Source organism: Triturus cristatus, chromosome 7, assembly GCF_964204655.1.
Source record: "Triturus cristatus chromosome 7, aTriCri1.1, whole genome shotgun sequence".
Lineage (NCBI taxonomy): Eukaryota > Metazoa > Chordata > Amphibia > Caudata > Salamandridae > Triturus > Triturus cristatus.
This window is the reverse complement of record NC_140590.1, coordinates 948,934,610-948,947,843: the sequence shown is the minus strand read 5'-3', so window position 1 is coordinate 948,947,843 and position 13,234 is coordinate 948,934,610. Positions and strand designations below refer to the sequence as shown.

Here is a 13,234-nt window from a genome sequence, read left to right as displayed (position 1 = left end):
TGCAGCCTGAGACCTTAGTGAGAATTGCCACGTGACTGTGTGTCCCGGAGCAGTCGTATTCTCTGCTTCGATCGACAGTGTGACCAGAAGTGCTGCGATCCTCATTGCCATCGGCCCGGACCAGCATCCCCAGAGGAGCTGTGGGAAGTCATCACCGCCTTTGCCAAGGAGAGACCTCAAACCATCACCGTCGGGGTCCGAGTTCCACTGCCCAAGATCAACAAAGTCGCACTGGAGGCCGAAGCCCCGAGGAGAGTGAGATCGCACACTCCAGGTAACGCTCAGTGAGCGTGCGTGTGTCGCCACCTGGGGCGTGGTGCGGGCTGCAAGAGAAACGCTCTCGACCGTTCCCATCTTCGCAGCGCGAGCACCCGCTCAAGTCCATATCATGGCCCGTATGTGCCGAGGAGTGGCAGTACCGGGCCGGAGTGGGGAACCGCACTTTGTTTTCCAATCATAACAGTGTTGGGGGCATATTTTGGCAGTAGATGACCGCGAGTCAGTAAGAGTGGCATAGACCTCTACCAGCGCACCGCGATCGGTGCCGAAGTACCTTATTTTTGCATTACGAACTGCCTGATTGTTGCATTACGAATTGCATTATTTTTGCATTACGGACTGCCTGATTGTTGCATTACGAATTGCTTTATTTTTGCATTACAGACACCTTATTGTTGCATTACGAATTGCATTATTTTTGCATTACGAACTGCCTGATTGTTACATTACGAATTGCATTATTTTTGCATTACGAACTGCCTGATTGGCGCATTACAAATTGCCTGATTCTTGCATTACGAACTGCATGGCATTGCATTAGGACTGCATTAGATCATCGCAAATGGCTCATGAATACTGAAAGAACCTACAAGTGCTTGCTGGCCTAATAACCGGCAAGGTGAAAAATTACAAATGCGCATATGGTGGAATTTTATCGTTTGGTCTCATCATATCTTTTCTTTATAAACATATAATTGTTTTATGAGATTCCTGTGGTGTCCATTTGTCATCATATCACTGTGTTACTGTGAGCGTGTTTACAACTACTTTACCCATTTGCCTTGGAGATAAGCCTGGCTGCACGTGCCAAACTACCAAGGGGGTGAGCAGGGGCTATCTGAGAAGGTGTCCTTCCTTTCCCTGACTTGGAAGCAGGGGTCCCTATTTGGACTAAGGTACCTACCTCAGCCAACTAGAGACCCCAAGGCCTACTGTTGGTGGCAGCGGTAGGGGATTCTAACACTTACGGTTGCCAATTTATCGGAGAAAGCACAGAGACTGGGGTCCTGGTTAGCAGGATCTCAGTCAGACTAGTCACAAAATATAAGGACACCAGCAAAAAGTGGGGGTGACCATGAAAGCAGATCCTACTTTCCTAAAGTCCACAATAGGCTTTTGCCTACTAACAGCTAGAAGCCGTCTAGTAGGTGAGACTTAAGAGCTGTGATGTTGCAGAACTGTGGAGTCCTTGGAGTAAAATGTAAAATATGTGGAGCAGAAACAAGGAGTGACCACTTTGCTCCTCTGCGGCACTCACTCTGTAGGATCTCTAAGAGGTCAAGAGCACAGCTGGTGTTATGTGTCAGAGTGGGGAGTCCAGCACTTCAGTGAATTACATCGGAGGGCCTGACCTCTTTCTCTGCGATACTCCAGGCTATGATTGTAGGTCTGGCAAAGTAGATCCAAATATCCTCAGATCATGGGAGGGAGACAGCAATGTGTGTGGGGGGGCAGAAGCAATATGGAGGGTGAGGGATGAAATCATGGAGGAAAGAGATTGGTGAAGCAACAAGCAACTCAGAGTTGCGTGTGGGATGGAAGAAACATAGGGGCAAGGGTGAGTAGGAAGCAACAGAGAAGGCGCGTGGAGGGAAGAAAACTAATCAGCCAACTGCTGGGGCGAAAGCACAATTGAGGCAAACAAATGGCAACAGAGGGCAGAGGAAGCAAAGTGCAACGGGGGCTGAATGGAGAGCAGAAAAAGCAACGTTGAGCACTAGAGGTGAGCAGAGAAGCAGACCAGGAAGACAGCAGGGAAAAAACATGCACTCTCACTGAGTGCTTTACGAAAAAGAAAAAAAGATTTTCCGGAAAGCGAGCACTCATGGAAAAATATAATTAGCCAATAAGAGAGGCTGTAAACAGGCTATGGTCCACAGGAGGGACACAAAGAAAAGATGGACAGGTTAAAACAAAAATCTAGCAAACAGAAAGTAAGCAAATGTGAGTGACAAAACACAAGCCAGTGGTAGGAAATGGGTGGTAGATAAGGTTTTGGCATGCCCCCCAACATGTCTTTAGAAGCAGACAACTTGTGCTGCAGAGTAAGCTTTGAGCTAAAGAGATCTTACCCTAAACTCACGCATTGTAGGCGTGACCACAGCATGAAACTATGATCACTATTCTTTCTGGGGGAAATTTAGCAAAACAGGTACTTTGGTTATAATAAAAGCTTATGCTACAAAAGTTCTATACATGTAGAAAATAGAAACATTTCCCCAAAGAAACTCACACAGCTGAAAACTGCCCAGTTTTAAAAATCTTTGGTAGAAAGGCTGCTCTCCCTGTTAGAAAACAAGTTGGATATAAAAATGAACATTAAAAAACACCCATTATGTCAGTCCTCTCCTTTACACAAAGGATATTTTCGGCAACATTTCTTCAGTCTGTAATTTTATGAGGCCTTTTTTAACAAAGGGAAAAAACTGCAGAATTTGAATCTTGCAGAAAATGACAAAATGTCCTCTAACAGTACTTTCATTTCATAAACAATAATCATAAAAACAACTGGCAGATGGCAAATGTAGATGGACAGTAACGTACACATTTGCATTGTAAATAATAAAGGCAATTTTGATGGGGGACGGTGCATGATGCAATGTGATTTAAACATCATCCTTTTATGCAAGGGCAATCAGTGCAATGAATTCAATGCTTCTGTTGCTTAAGTAGTATGTTGATGGTGAGATAGCGCTAATCTGGTTGCCCCCACCTGGATGTAGTAGATGTGTTTCAGAATATATTCTGAAGACCCCCTTGTAGTAAAGTACATGAGGCACACTTTATTTTCCAGTGCTATTGGTTTTGACTCTGAAAGTGCACTGGAGCCTACTAACCAGCTCCAGTTCTCAATCCCAAAAATATGATGCATGTGAATTTGTAACCCTAATTGGCAAGGACTTCAACCCCCTCTTAGGTGCCTGGTAAGGGTTACCAGTGGTACCAAGGGCAAAAGAGTTAAAGGGGTCACCAGGTCCTGCAGCACCGATTGTGCCCCCTTGAGTGACTCAAGTAAAGACAGGACAGCAGGCCTGCCATTGCAGACTGCAGGAGCTGTGCGAACCACTCAAACTAGACTTTGCCCTCACCATGAGTAGCAAGGAGACAGCCCTAATTTTAATATATGTCAATTACCCTTAAGTTAAGCCCCCTGAGCCCAGGAGGTAGGGTGCATTATATTAAAGATGTGGACATATAATTGTGAGCTTATATGCCCTAATGTAGCCTCCTTTCTTTAAGGCTACTATAAGTGTTCAGGGGCCTTGGGATAACATGGTCTGGCACCCGGGAACCCTCAGGCTGTCAGCTCCGTTATGGTCCCACTGACTAGTGTCATGCTTGTTATCAAACATCTTGCTATCAAACCCAACTTGTTCCCAAAGTCAGATTCAATGTGACATTCACCCAGATGGCTACCATAGAGGTTACCCACCTGGTTACCCCAGCATTTCCTGGGCCCTGGCTGACAGCCTACAGCTGCTGCTGCCAAGACAGGAATCTGACCTCCTGCCAAGAGATGTGTACTCTCTCAGGAGGCAGAAACAAAGGCCTGCCTGGGTGGGAGGTGTCATTTTCCTCCCTGACAGGATGGCTTGTGAAGTGACACATCAAGGCGATGAGCTTCAAAGCTTTCACTGCCTCTGATATGCAATCAAGCGTCCTTCCAGAGGAGGAAAAAGCCAACCCCAGACGCATTTGCAACCCGGACAGGTGGGAAAATTAGATAGTCAGGAGGTGATCCACACCCCTAGGGTGGGCTACCTGGTCTGTTCAGTCGAAGTAGGGTCTGCCATTTTCAAAAGTGGCAGAATAGAGGCTTCTGGGTAGAAAGGGGGCCACACTCCACAGGAAGTGGTCACTTCAGGGATGGATTAAGCCGCAAGGGCTAGTAGTACATTTGATACTAGCACCCACACCCTAATCTAGTATTAAGGGGTTCCCCTGGCACCAGAATCTCAGATCTGATCATCTTGCAACCAAGGACAAAGTAGAGATAGAGACTGAGTCTGCAACTTCAGGACATGCACAAAGCAAAAGCATGATAACCTGCACCTGTGGTAATCACCCTGCAACTGTACGACAGACTCATTCTAGACTATAGACTGGTTGCAAAGGAAAAAGAAACCCCTCTGCTAACCAAAGGCAACTCCAGAACTCCCTTGGACTGGAGGCTCTAGTCCCTTGAATCTGAGAGGTAGGCACGTTCTGGAACCAAAGAATCACTGGGCATCAGGCCCACTGAAGGATCGCCCAAAAGCAGGGCCGGCTTTAGGGAGGTGAGACTGGTGCGGCTGCACTGGGTGCTGACATGGGGGAGCAGGGGCACTGACCTGACGGGGCACTGTGTTTAGCAATAACAGGAGTTAAAAACACCTGCTGCAGATTTCCTTGTCAGTCCAGCTTTCAGGTAGCAATAAAAAATATCAAGACAACTCGTGATAAATGTTTCTGCTAGACAGAGAGATCTGAGTGGCAGTTTTGACTCACCAGAAAGTAGCACAGGGGGTTAATATGTCTGCTGCAAAGAACAGATCTGTATTTTTTGTGGATAACAGAGGATTAGTAAAACCAGCCTTTACCAGTGCTTTTAGACAAATGAAATGAATGTGAGAAAGGGGCTATGGAGAGATGAGGGACACTTTTGCAGAGTGCTAGTGAGGGTATCCGAGAAGGAGGTCATGTGGGTGCCGTTAAAAAAGATTGTTGCACCAGGCGCCACCAGCAGTAAAGGTGGCCCTTTCCAAAAGTAAATTGTCTAGTGCATTGTGGGAAATGTAGTTCTGACCTCCAGCAAGATTAGGTGGCTATTGTCTTCTATCGGACTCCAGGACGTCAAAATACCGACAGTCTATGTTTGCTGCTACCAAGGCGTGTTGGTGGCCAGTCAGGGTACCATTATCTTTATTCAACGCTGGACCTCGAGGGAACCCTGCAGCATTTTTAACCTGATGCACCTGTGGCCACATTGTCGATATTTTACACCCCTTTCCTCCTCAGCACAGTCCAAGCAGCAAAACCAGCACCCGCTGCTCCCACGTTCAGCACCAGGGACAGCCAGGACAACTCGGCACCCAGGCCCTACAAGCCAGGTAAAATTCAGTTGACTGTCAGACCCTGGTCCTGGGATCTGCAGTATTTTACCATCTAGTGGTTTTCAATGAGTTATGCAAAAATATACTGTATCATTATACATTGGTTCGTACAGCAGAAAAATGGTTTTGGTTACAAGAAATGCCTGCACACCGTTTGTCCCTACTAATTCTTAAAAAGCAATGCTCACTCTTTTGGGTCAACCGACAAAACCCAAACTTCTTCCTACAAATCCACAATTTAGAGGACCACTATAAATATGTTATACATTCCACCAAGAGTCCAGAGTTACTCAAAGATACATCTAAAAATGTATATTTCTTGTATGCAAGCACACTGACAGCAAGTTGCTTTTAAATCAGTAAATGGCATCAGGAAAATATATTCAGATTTTATAATACTCAAACAATCTGATTGTTTTTCATCTTCTTTATTTTCACAGAATGAGTACAAAAAGACAAGTGTAGCTTAGGAACAGCCTACTTGTTTCGCCCCTCTTCTCTTGGGACTTCTTCAGGGCACTAATCCAACTCGTGGGAAATTTATATAAAAAGATATACGATAAGACCACACGATGTAAATCCAACATATGCGTATTTGTAATATTTCTCCTGGCCGGTTGTTAGGCCAGCCAGCCCTTGTAAGTACTGGCGATATTAATGAGCAATTCTAAATGTTCCACTGCAGTCCTAATACAATGCTAAGCAGTTCATAATGCTAGAATCAGGCACTTTGCAATGTCAAAATAATGCAATGCGTAAGCACTTTGCAATGTAAACATGATGCAATGCGTAACGCAACAAATCAGGTACATTGCAATGTAAGAATAATGCAATGCGTAACGCAACAATCGGGTACTTTGCAATGTTAAGTATGAGGCAATGCGTAACGCAACACTCAGGTAGGTCGTTTTGCAACCTAACGCAATGCATACTGCAACAATCAGGTACTTCGTTATGCAGAAATAATGCAATGCGTAATACACTAATCAGGTAGTTCGTTATGCAGAAATAATGCAATGCGTAATACACTAATCAGGTAGTTCTTTATGCAGAAATAATGCAATGCGTAAGACGCTTCAGCACCGATCGCGGTGCCTTAGGCGGTGTCTCCGCCACTCGTGCTGACTCACAGTCAGCCTCTGTCAACAGTTGCCCCCACACGGGTATGGTGTAAACAAAAAGTGCAGCTCCTTACTCAGTCACCGGTACTGCCACTCCTTTGGCAAGTACGGGCCACGATATGAGCCGAAGCAGAAGCTCGCGCTGTAGGAATGGGAGAGGCCGAGCGTGTCTCCCTCCAAGCCCGCACCCCGCCCAAGGCGTCGACACGTTACCTGGGGGGTGCGACCTCGCTCTCCTCTCCTCTTCCAGTGGCTTGGGCCTCCGATGCAATCTTTGTGAATTCCGGGCAGTGGGACTCGGGCCCTTACTTGACGAAGTTGGCTCGAGGTCCCACTCTGGTAACGGCGGGCTCGGGCCGGATGGGGCCGCTGCTGCTACGAAGATCTCAGGCTGCCACAGGGCACACGCACACATCGTCGCTGAGACTCACTTGAGCTTCGGGTGCACGATCACCGGGCACGCCTCACGAAGGTCTCAGGCTGCACGAAGCACACGCACACAGCATCGCTGAGACTCACTTGAACTCTGGGTGCATGATAACAAGGCAATCTTCACGAAGGTCTCAGGCTACACAAAGCACACACACACAGCGTCGCTGAGACTCACTTGGACTCCAGGTGTGCACGATAACAAGGCAATCCTCACAAAGGTCTCAAGCTGCACAAAGCACACCCACACAGTGTCGCTGAGACTCGCTTGGACTCCAGGTGCCCACGATCACAGGGCACTTCTTACAAGGGTCTCAGGCTGCCAAGAGCACACGCACACAGCGTCGCTGAGACTCTCCTGGAAACTTTTGTGTTTCCGCAACAGGGAGCCAGCTCACCTCGGGCCGTTGGGGATAAGTTACTTTTGGATACAGCACACAGCATAGTCCTTTCAAGCAGGGGGACACAGCACAATGTCCCTTTTAGCCTCTCCTTGGTTAAAGCATCAAACTGCAGGCCAGCCCCAGAACACACAGCAAGGGTCAGTCCTTTCCTTCAGTCCCTTCAGCTGTTTCTTCCTTGGCAAAGGTTCCTCTTGACCACAAAGTAGTTTCACTCTTGTTCAATCTTGATCAATCCATTTCTTCAAAGTTCAGGGGCTTCAGCTCTCATAGTTATACCCCTAAATGTCTTTGAAGTCTTTGTGTTCAGGGGGGCACTGACCCCTGTTCAAACCAGTTCTGGGTGCCAACCTGCCAGTGACACCTTCTTCCTTAGATTAGTGGGGGTCTGGATTCTCAATCACTCAGCAGGCTATGGGACCATTATTTTATGGCTGCAACCAAGGCCTCTTCGCCTCTAGGGGCTACTCCTCCCCCTACATCCCAGAAGCAGGTCAGCCTGTTGCTGTCTCACCTCCTCCCCTGGGTCAAGACATTCCCCAGATCCTATCACTTTCAAATCCAGACAGTCAATCCTCAACCAGGCAGAGACACACAGCAATGTTAGAGCACAAAAAACCAGCCACTTCTAAAAGAGTGGCTTCTAAACACACAATGCAAAAACCACCATTTTAAGAAGATATGTTATTACATTGTGAGTTCAGGCACACTAAACTTCACCTCTCCATCTTAAGCCTTTGGGAAGATAGGCTGGTAAACATATTACACAGCCTCCCCATTCTGTCCTATCGGCAAGATGGCTTATCCACAGTGAAAAACGAAATGGAGATTATTTCACTGTCAGGACATGGTACACACCTTAGTACATGTCCTACCTTTCACATGCACTGCACCCTGCCCAGGGGGTACCTTGGACATACCATAGGGGTGTCTGATGGGCATAGAAAGGGAAGGGTAAGGTCTGACAAGTGGGTGCACTTGTCAGAACAACATGGCAGTTTAACAAACTGCGCGCAAAGCACTGCAGTGGCAGTCCTGAGTTCCCTCTTTAAGGCTACTTGTGTGGGTGGCACAATTAGTGCTGCAGGCCCACTAGTAGCATTTGCATTACCAGCCCTGGCACACACAGTGCACTTTACTAGGGACTTTACTAGTAACAAACATACCAATCATGGAATAACCAATTACCACTACACTTTACACAGGGAGCACTTGCACTTTGACACTAATCAGCAGTGGCAAAGTGCCCAAAGCATCTAAGTTGGCAACACCATGTCAGAAAAAAGGTCTAGGGGGAAGGCAACAAGTTTAAGGAACTTTAGCCAAAAAGGGCCAAGTCCAGCACCAAGCCATGATGTCCAACAGACAGTAAAGGAATGCCTCAAAAGGAGAAGGAGAAGCAGGATCAACTGATATAATTAGCTGCTTGTCATCCGTGTAATTAACTAACTTAATTTCATGAGAACTAATCAGTTAAGCCAAAGGTCTGAGATAGATATTAAGTAGGGTTCCACCCAAGGAAGGCCCTATAGGCCCTTACCAACCTTCTTGCACTCAGACCTAAATGTTGGGAGATGCACAACTTGAGATCTGTTTTTAACGTATGACTGCACCTCTTATTCTGGTCTCAAATAGCCTGGATATTAGAATGCTATTATTGAATATATTGAAGACAGCTGATAGATCCAATAACACTACAGCCTTAAAGTATCTTTTGTCTTTTGCCACTCGAAGGTCATCCAAGACAGATGAAAGGCAGAATCTGTGCCAAGAGCAGGGCAGGCATGACTTGGCTATATAAAGCAAATTACAGCATTCCAAAAAGAAAGAACTGTCTAATGACATATTTTTCCAAAAATCTTAACGGGAAATGGAAGGAGAGATATTGAAAATTAGTCAGGATTGACTGGTTTGCCATGGCGTTTTTAGCAAAGGGACCACCATGGCTTTTTTTCATTCTATCACAACAGAACCCGTAGAGGGGGAATGATTAAATATCAACCGCAACAGGATGCTAAGGCCAAAAGACACTGCCTTCCAAATCCTGGAAGGTAGAACATCAAGTGGAGAACCCGTGGAAAGAGAGGAAGCAATAACATAACATGCACTTAGGCTTTGCTTCAGGACATTGCTCATTATTTGATGGTTTGTTGGTAATGTTATGTAGCTCAGTTGTCTCTTCTCTATTCAATGGCTTTTCTCCCTATCCATGTGCTTGTGCAGGACAGGAGCATTTCCGTTTTCCAGGGCCCTGACATCTTGACCTGTATCCTTCCACCTTTAATGTTAATTGCACTGCATATCTTTTAGCACTCCATGGGAATGCATGTGTGTCCTTGCTCTCTTCTTGGTGTGCAGCTTTCCCATATACTTCCCCCGCACCCTCACTCGGTCTTCACTTCCCAGGTTGCTTTCTCAAATGACATCCCTTGCTTCTCCCACAAGTCCCACTCTGCTTTTTAAAAAAATATTCTACCCCCTAGCTCCTCCATTGCCCCACACCGCCCCTACCCACTTAGAATCTATTCTTTCTCCCTCCCCCACTGCTCATACTGGCTGCTGCTATTTGCTTTGCCAGTGCCGGATGATTTTAAAATATGCCAGTATTCATAAAGCCAATATTGGCAGCCAAAAATTCTAGAAGTATAGAACACTGTTTTCTATACTTTCAAGATGACTTCCACGTTGTGTGATTCAATGGGGTGACACAACAAGGCAGCTGTCTGAAAAGTGTAGAAACAGTTGTTTTCTATACTTTCGAGTTGGCCAGAAACCTGGCATGGCAATACATTGTGTGACACAACATGCCAGCTATCTTGAAAGTATAGAAAGCAATGTTTTCTAAATTTTATACCAATAGTTACTAGCAATGGAAAAGTGAATAGCCTAGCCATTTAAAGCCGCAATTTATTGGCTCGGTCAATGCTTTTTAACGTAGTGGCCATCAGGCACTTATGCTGTTTTTAGCGATGTGGTACTGTACCAGAATTGGCACTTCTGACCTGCTGAACATCACTTGTTCTATGGGTTCAGTTCATTTAGTTATCTTCTGCCATTATGCAGGGAAACCCCTAGATGAAGAGCCTTAAATTGCACCTTGAAAGCAATTAGTTATTCGTATCTAACAAATACGTTTATTTTCATACACAAATCTCGAGAAGGGATGTGCTGATAGTTACATTGTGTGAAGCTTAGAAGGGATGTAAAGCAATATTTGCACTCCATTGGATTTCTAATGTTGCCGATTTCAATGATATTTTCAACATTAACTTGGGGGCATATGTATCAAATTCTCTATTTGCGATTCTCAAATAGCGATTTTTTGAGAATCGCTATTTGGGAATCGCAAACAAGATGCAAGTAAAAATTCGCAAATTGTTAGCGATTCCTTGGCATTCCTTAATTGCGATTAGCAAATTTCGAATCGCAATTAAGGAATACCTTCCCATTCATTCCTATGGGCCAGGAGGCCCATAGGAATGAATGGGAAGACATTTTCAATTAGCGATTCGCAATTAGAGAATCGCAAATTGAGAATAATTTCAAGGGTATCATAAGGACACCATGATGCAACCCTGAAATGAGCATGTGTGCGCATGTGGCGCACATACATGCCCTATGGGCATGTATGTGCGCCACATGGCATTTTGAAAAATGCCAAAAAGTGCATCTTTCAAAGAAATCGCAAATTACCACCAACTTGAAGTTGGTGGTAATTTGCGATTTCTTAAGGAGAAATCGCACAACTTGGGTGCTTGTTACATCGCATTTAAGGAATTGCAATTTGCAATTCCTTAAATGTAATCTCAAAATGGAGAATCGCAAATTTGCGATTCTCTAATTTGCGACGCCTTTTTGGGATGGTAAATCCCAAAAGGCCATTTCCCGTTCGCAAACGGGCCGATTCTGAGAATCGGCCCGTTTGCGAACGGGAAAAGGGCTTGATACATATGCCCCCTGATGAGTTGAATAAACAATCCAAATTGCAAAACAAACCATATGTAGCAACATTTAGGACTTTCAAAGATGTTAGTCTTTTGATTTCTATGAATGCCTGCTGGAAGATGGATGAAGGAGTGTGCAGTTTTACTTCTCAAGAACAGAGCAAACATATTAAAGACAGTGACGGCAGGTGACCTTTAAATGTGGGAAGGCGTAATCCTTGGCTCGAATTCCAATGAGCTTCTTCTTGAAGGGCTCTCTCACACTTTCTTGCACTAAGGGCCTCATTTACAAAGATTTGGTGTAGGGCAGCTCCAAAAATCTTTTTGCTGCGCTGCCCTACGTCAAATCGGTAGGGCAGAATTGAACCGTATCTACGTATTACTGTCCTTTCAGTTAGTGCACAATTTGGACCCTAGCGCCAACACAGGCACACTTGTTCTGCGTTGTTTTTGTGCAAGAAAGGACACCTTCCCACACAAAAACAATCCATGGAGGCAGCACACATGGAAAGAAGAAAACATGAAAACATTAAAATTTTTATGCCTGCTCTGGGGAGGAGTAAGGCTTTGGTGCTACCAATGTGTAAATCTGCGGCAGTGTAACGATCCATGAGTGTTGTGTGGGAACACCTACCGCAACACCCATGGAACACCTCCTTGACACAGAGGAGGGCATGCAGTGCTTTGCGCTGCTTGGTCTTACTCCATATATATGAGGCCATGCTAAATCAACTCAGGGTGGCTTTGTGTAGCCTCATAGATATGACTGAGAGGCCTGCACAACCGGAGCATCTAAAAAAGTGATGCTCCGGTAGTGTAGGCCTCTTGTAGATAACCCCTAAGTTTACTGTCTCACTTTGATTCACCCCAGGCTCACTTTGACTCACTAATTCACACAGTCTCACTCATTCTGCTCTGACCCACTCTGTCTCACTCAGTCCCACTCATTCTCACTTATTCTGAATTACTGTGCAGACGCTTGTGCAGTAGGACATCTGCAAAGTTCACTAGAGTTCATCCAGGAGATTCAGCACACCAATTCAGAGCAGTAATTTCTTTTCAGCTGTTCTGTTTATTTTCCCTGTTTTTGCCTCTTCCCAGGGTGGCAGGGCAGCGCCCCTCTTGCCCATGAACACCAGTCTCCCCTGATTTAAGGATAAATACTTCAAAAAGATTGTGGTTGAAAGTCGATGGCTTTACATAGAGAAGCAGTCTGGGGTCAGTGGACAGGTATTTAATTTCCTAGGAAGTCAGTGTTGCAAATAGTTCCTTCTTAGTTGTGGTCTGGTCAGGAGATCAAAGAGGTCCAACTGGATGACAGCCGGAGCAATTCTGCATGGCACTTTGCAACTTATCAAGAGAAAGTAAGATGAGAACGCGTCGTTTGGTGCGAGACACTGCAGTTACACTAAGAGATCATTCACTCAGCAGATTGGATCGCTGTGCATTTTATCGTGCGCCCATATAGCTTGAAGGGGGAAATAAGAGGCACATATGCAAAATGTCATTCCTGCACATGCAACCACCCAAAAACATTACTTCCCCCAATATCCCACAAAAAAATGCCACCATAAAGAGAGGGAGGTTTGTCTCCATCAATGCAAATGTAAAGAACCAAAAAAAAAATCCAGAGTCAGGAGAAAAATGTAACTAAGAGCCAAATAAGATATGGGGATGTCCTAATACATGGATTAGAACCACACCCCTCACTACCTACTGACAAAAAGTGATTAGGTTGGTTTCTAGATGTGGACTTGTGAGGATATCACACATGAAACTTGAGTTCAATGGAAAGGGCATACATGTCTAAATGTCGTAACCCTTGAAAACTGAAGATCGTTTTCACTTAATTTTCTGCTCAGCCTTTCAGGTAAAGTAAAACAAAAAAGCACACTGTTCTTGTTAGGGTGCCCCTGTTTTTTTATCCTGGTATGCAAATATTCAAAATAAAAACTGCATGTTTTTTG

General features: G+C 45.2%; 1 protein-coding gene across 6 annotated transcripts in view; it reads right to left on the bottom strand.

Annotated features, from left to right (window-relative positions):
* The window catches only part of MYOT (myotilin), a 476,183-nt gene that overhangs the window by 355,724 nt on the left and 107,225 nt on the right, over positions 1 to 13,234 (bottom strand). The window lies entirely within an intron of this gene.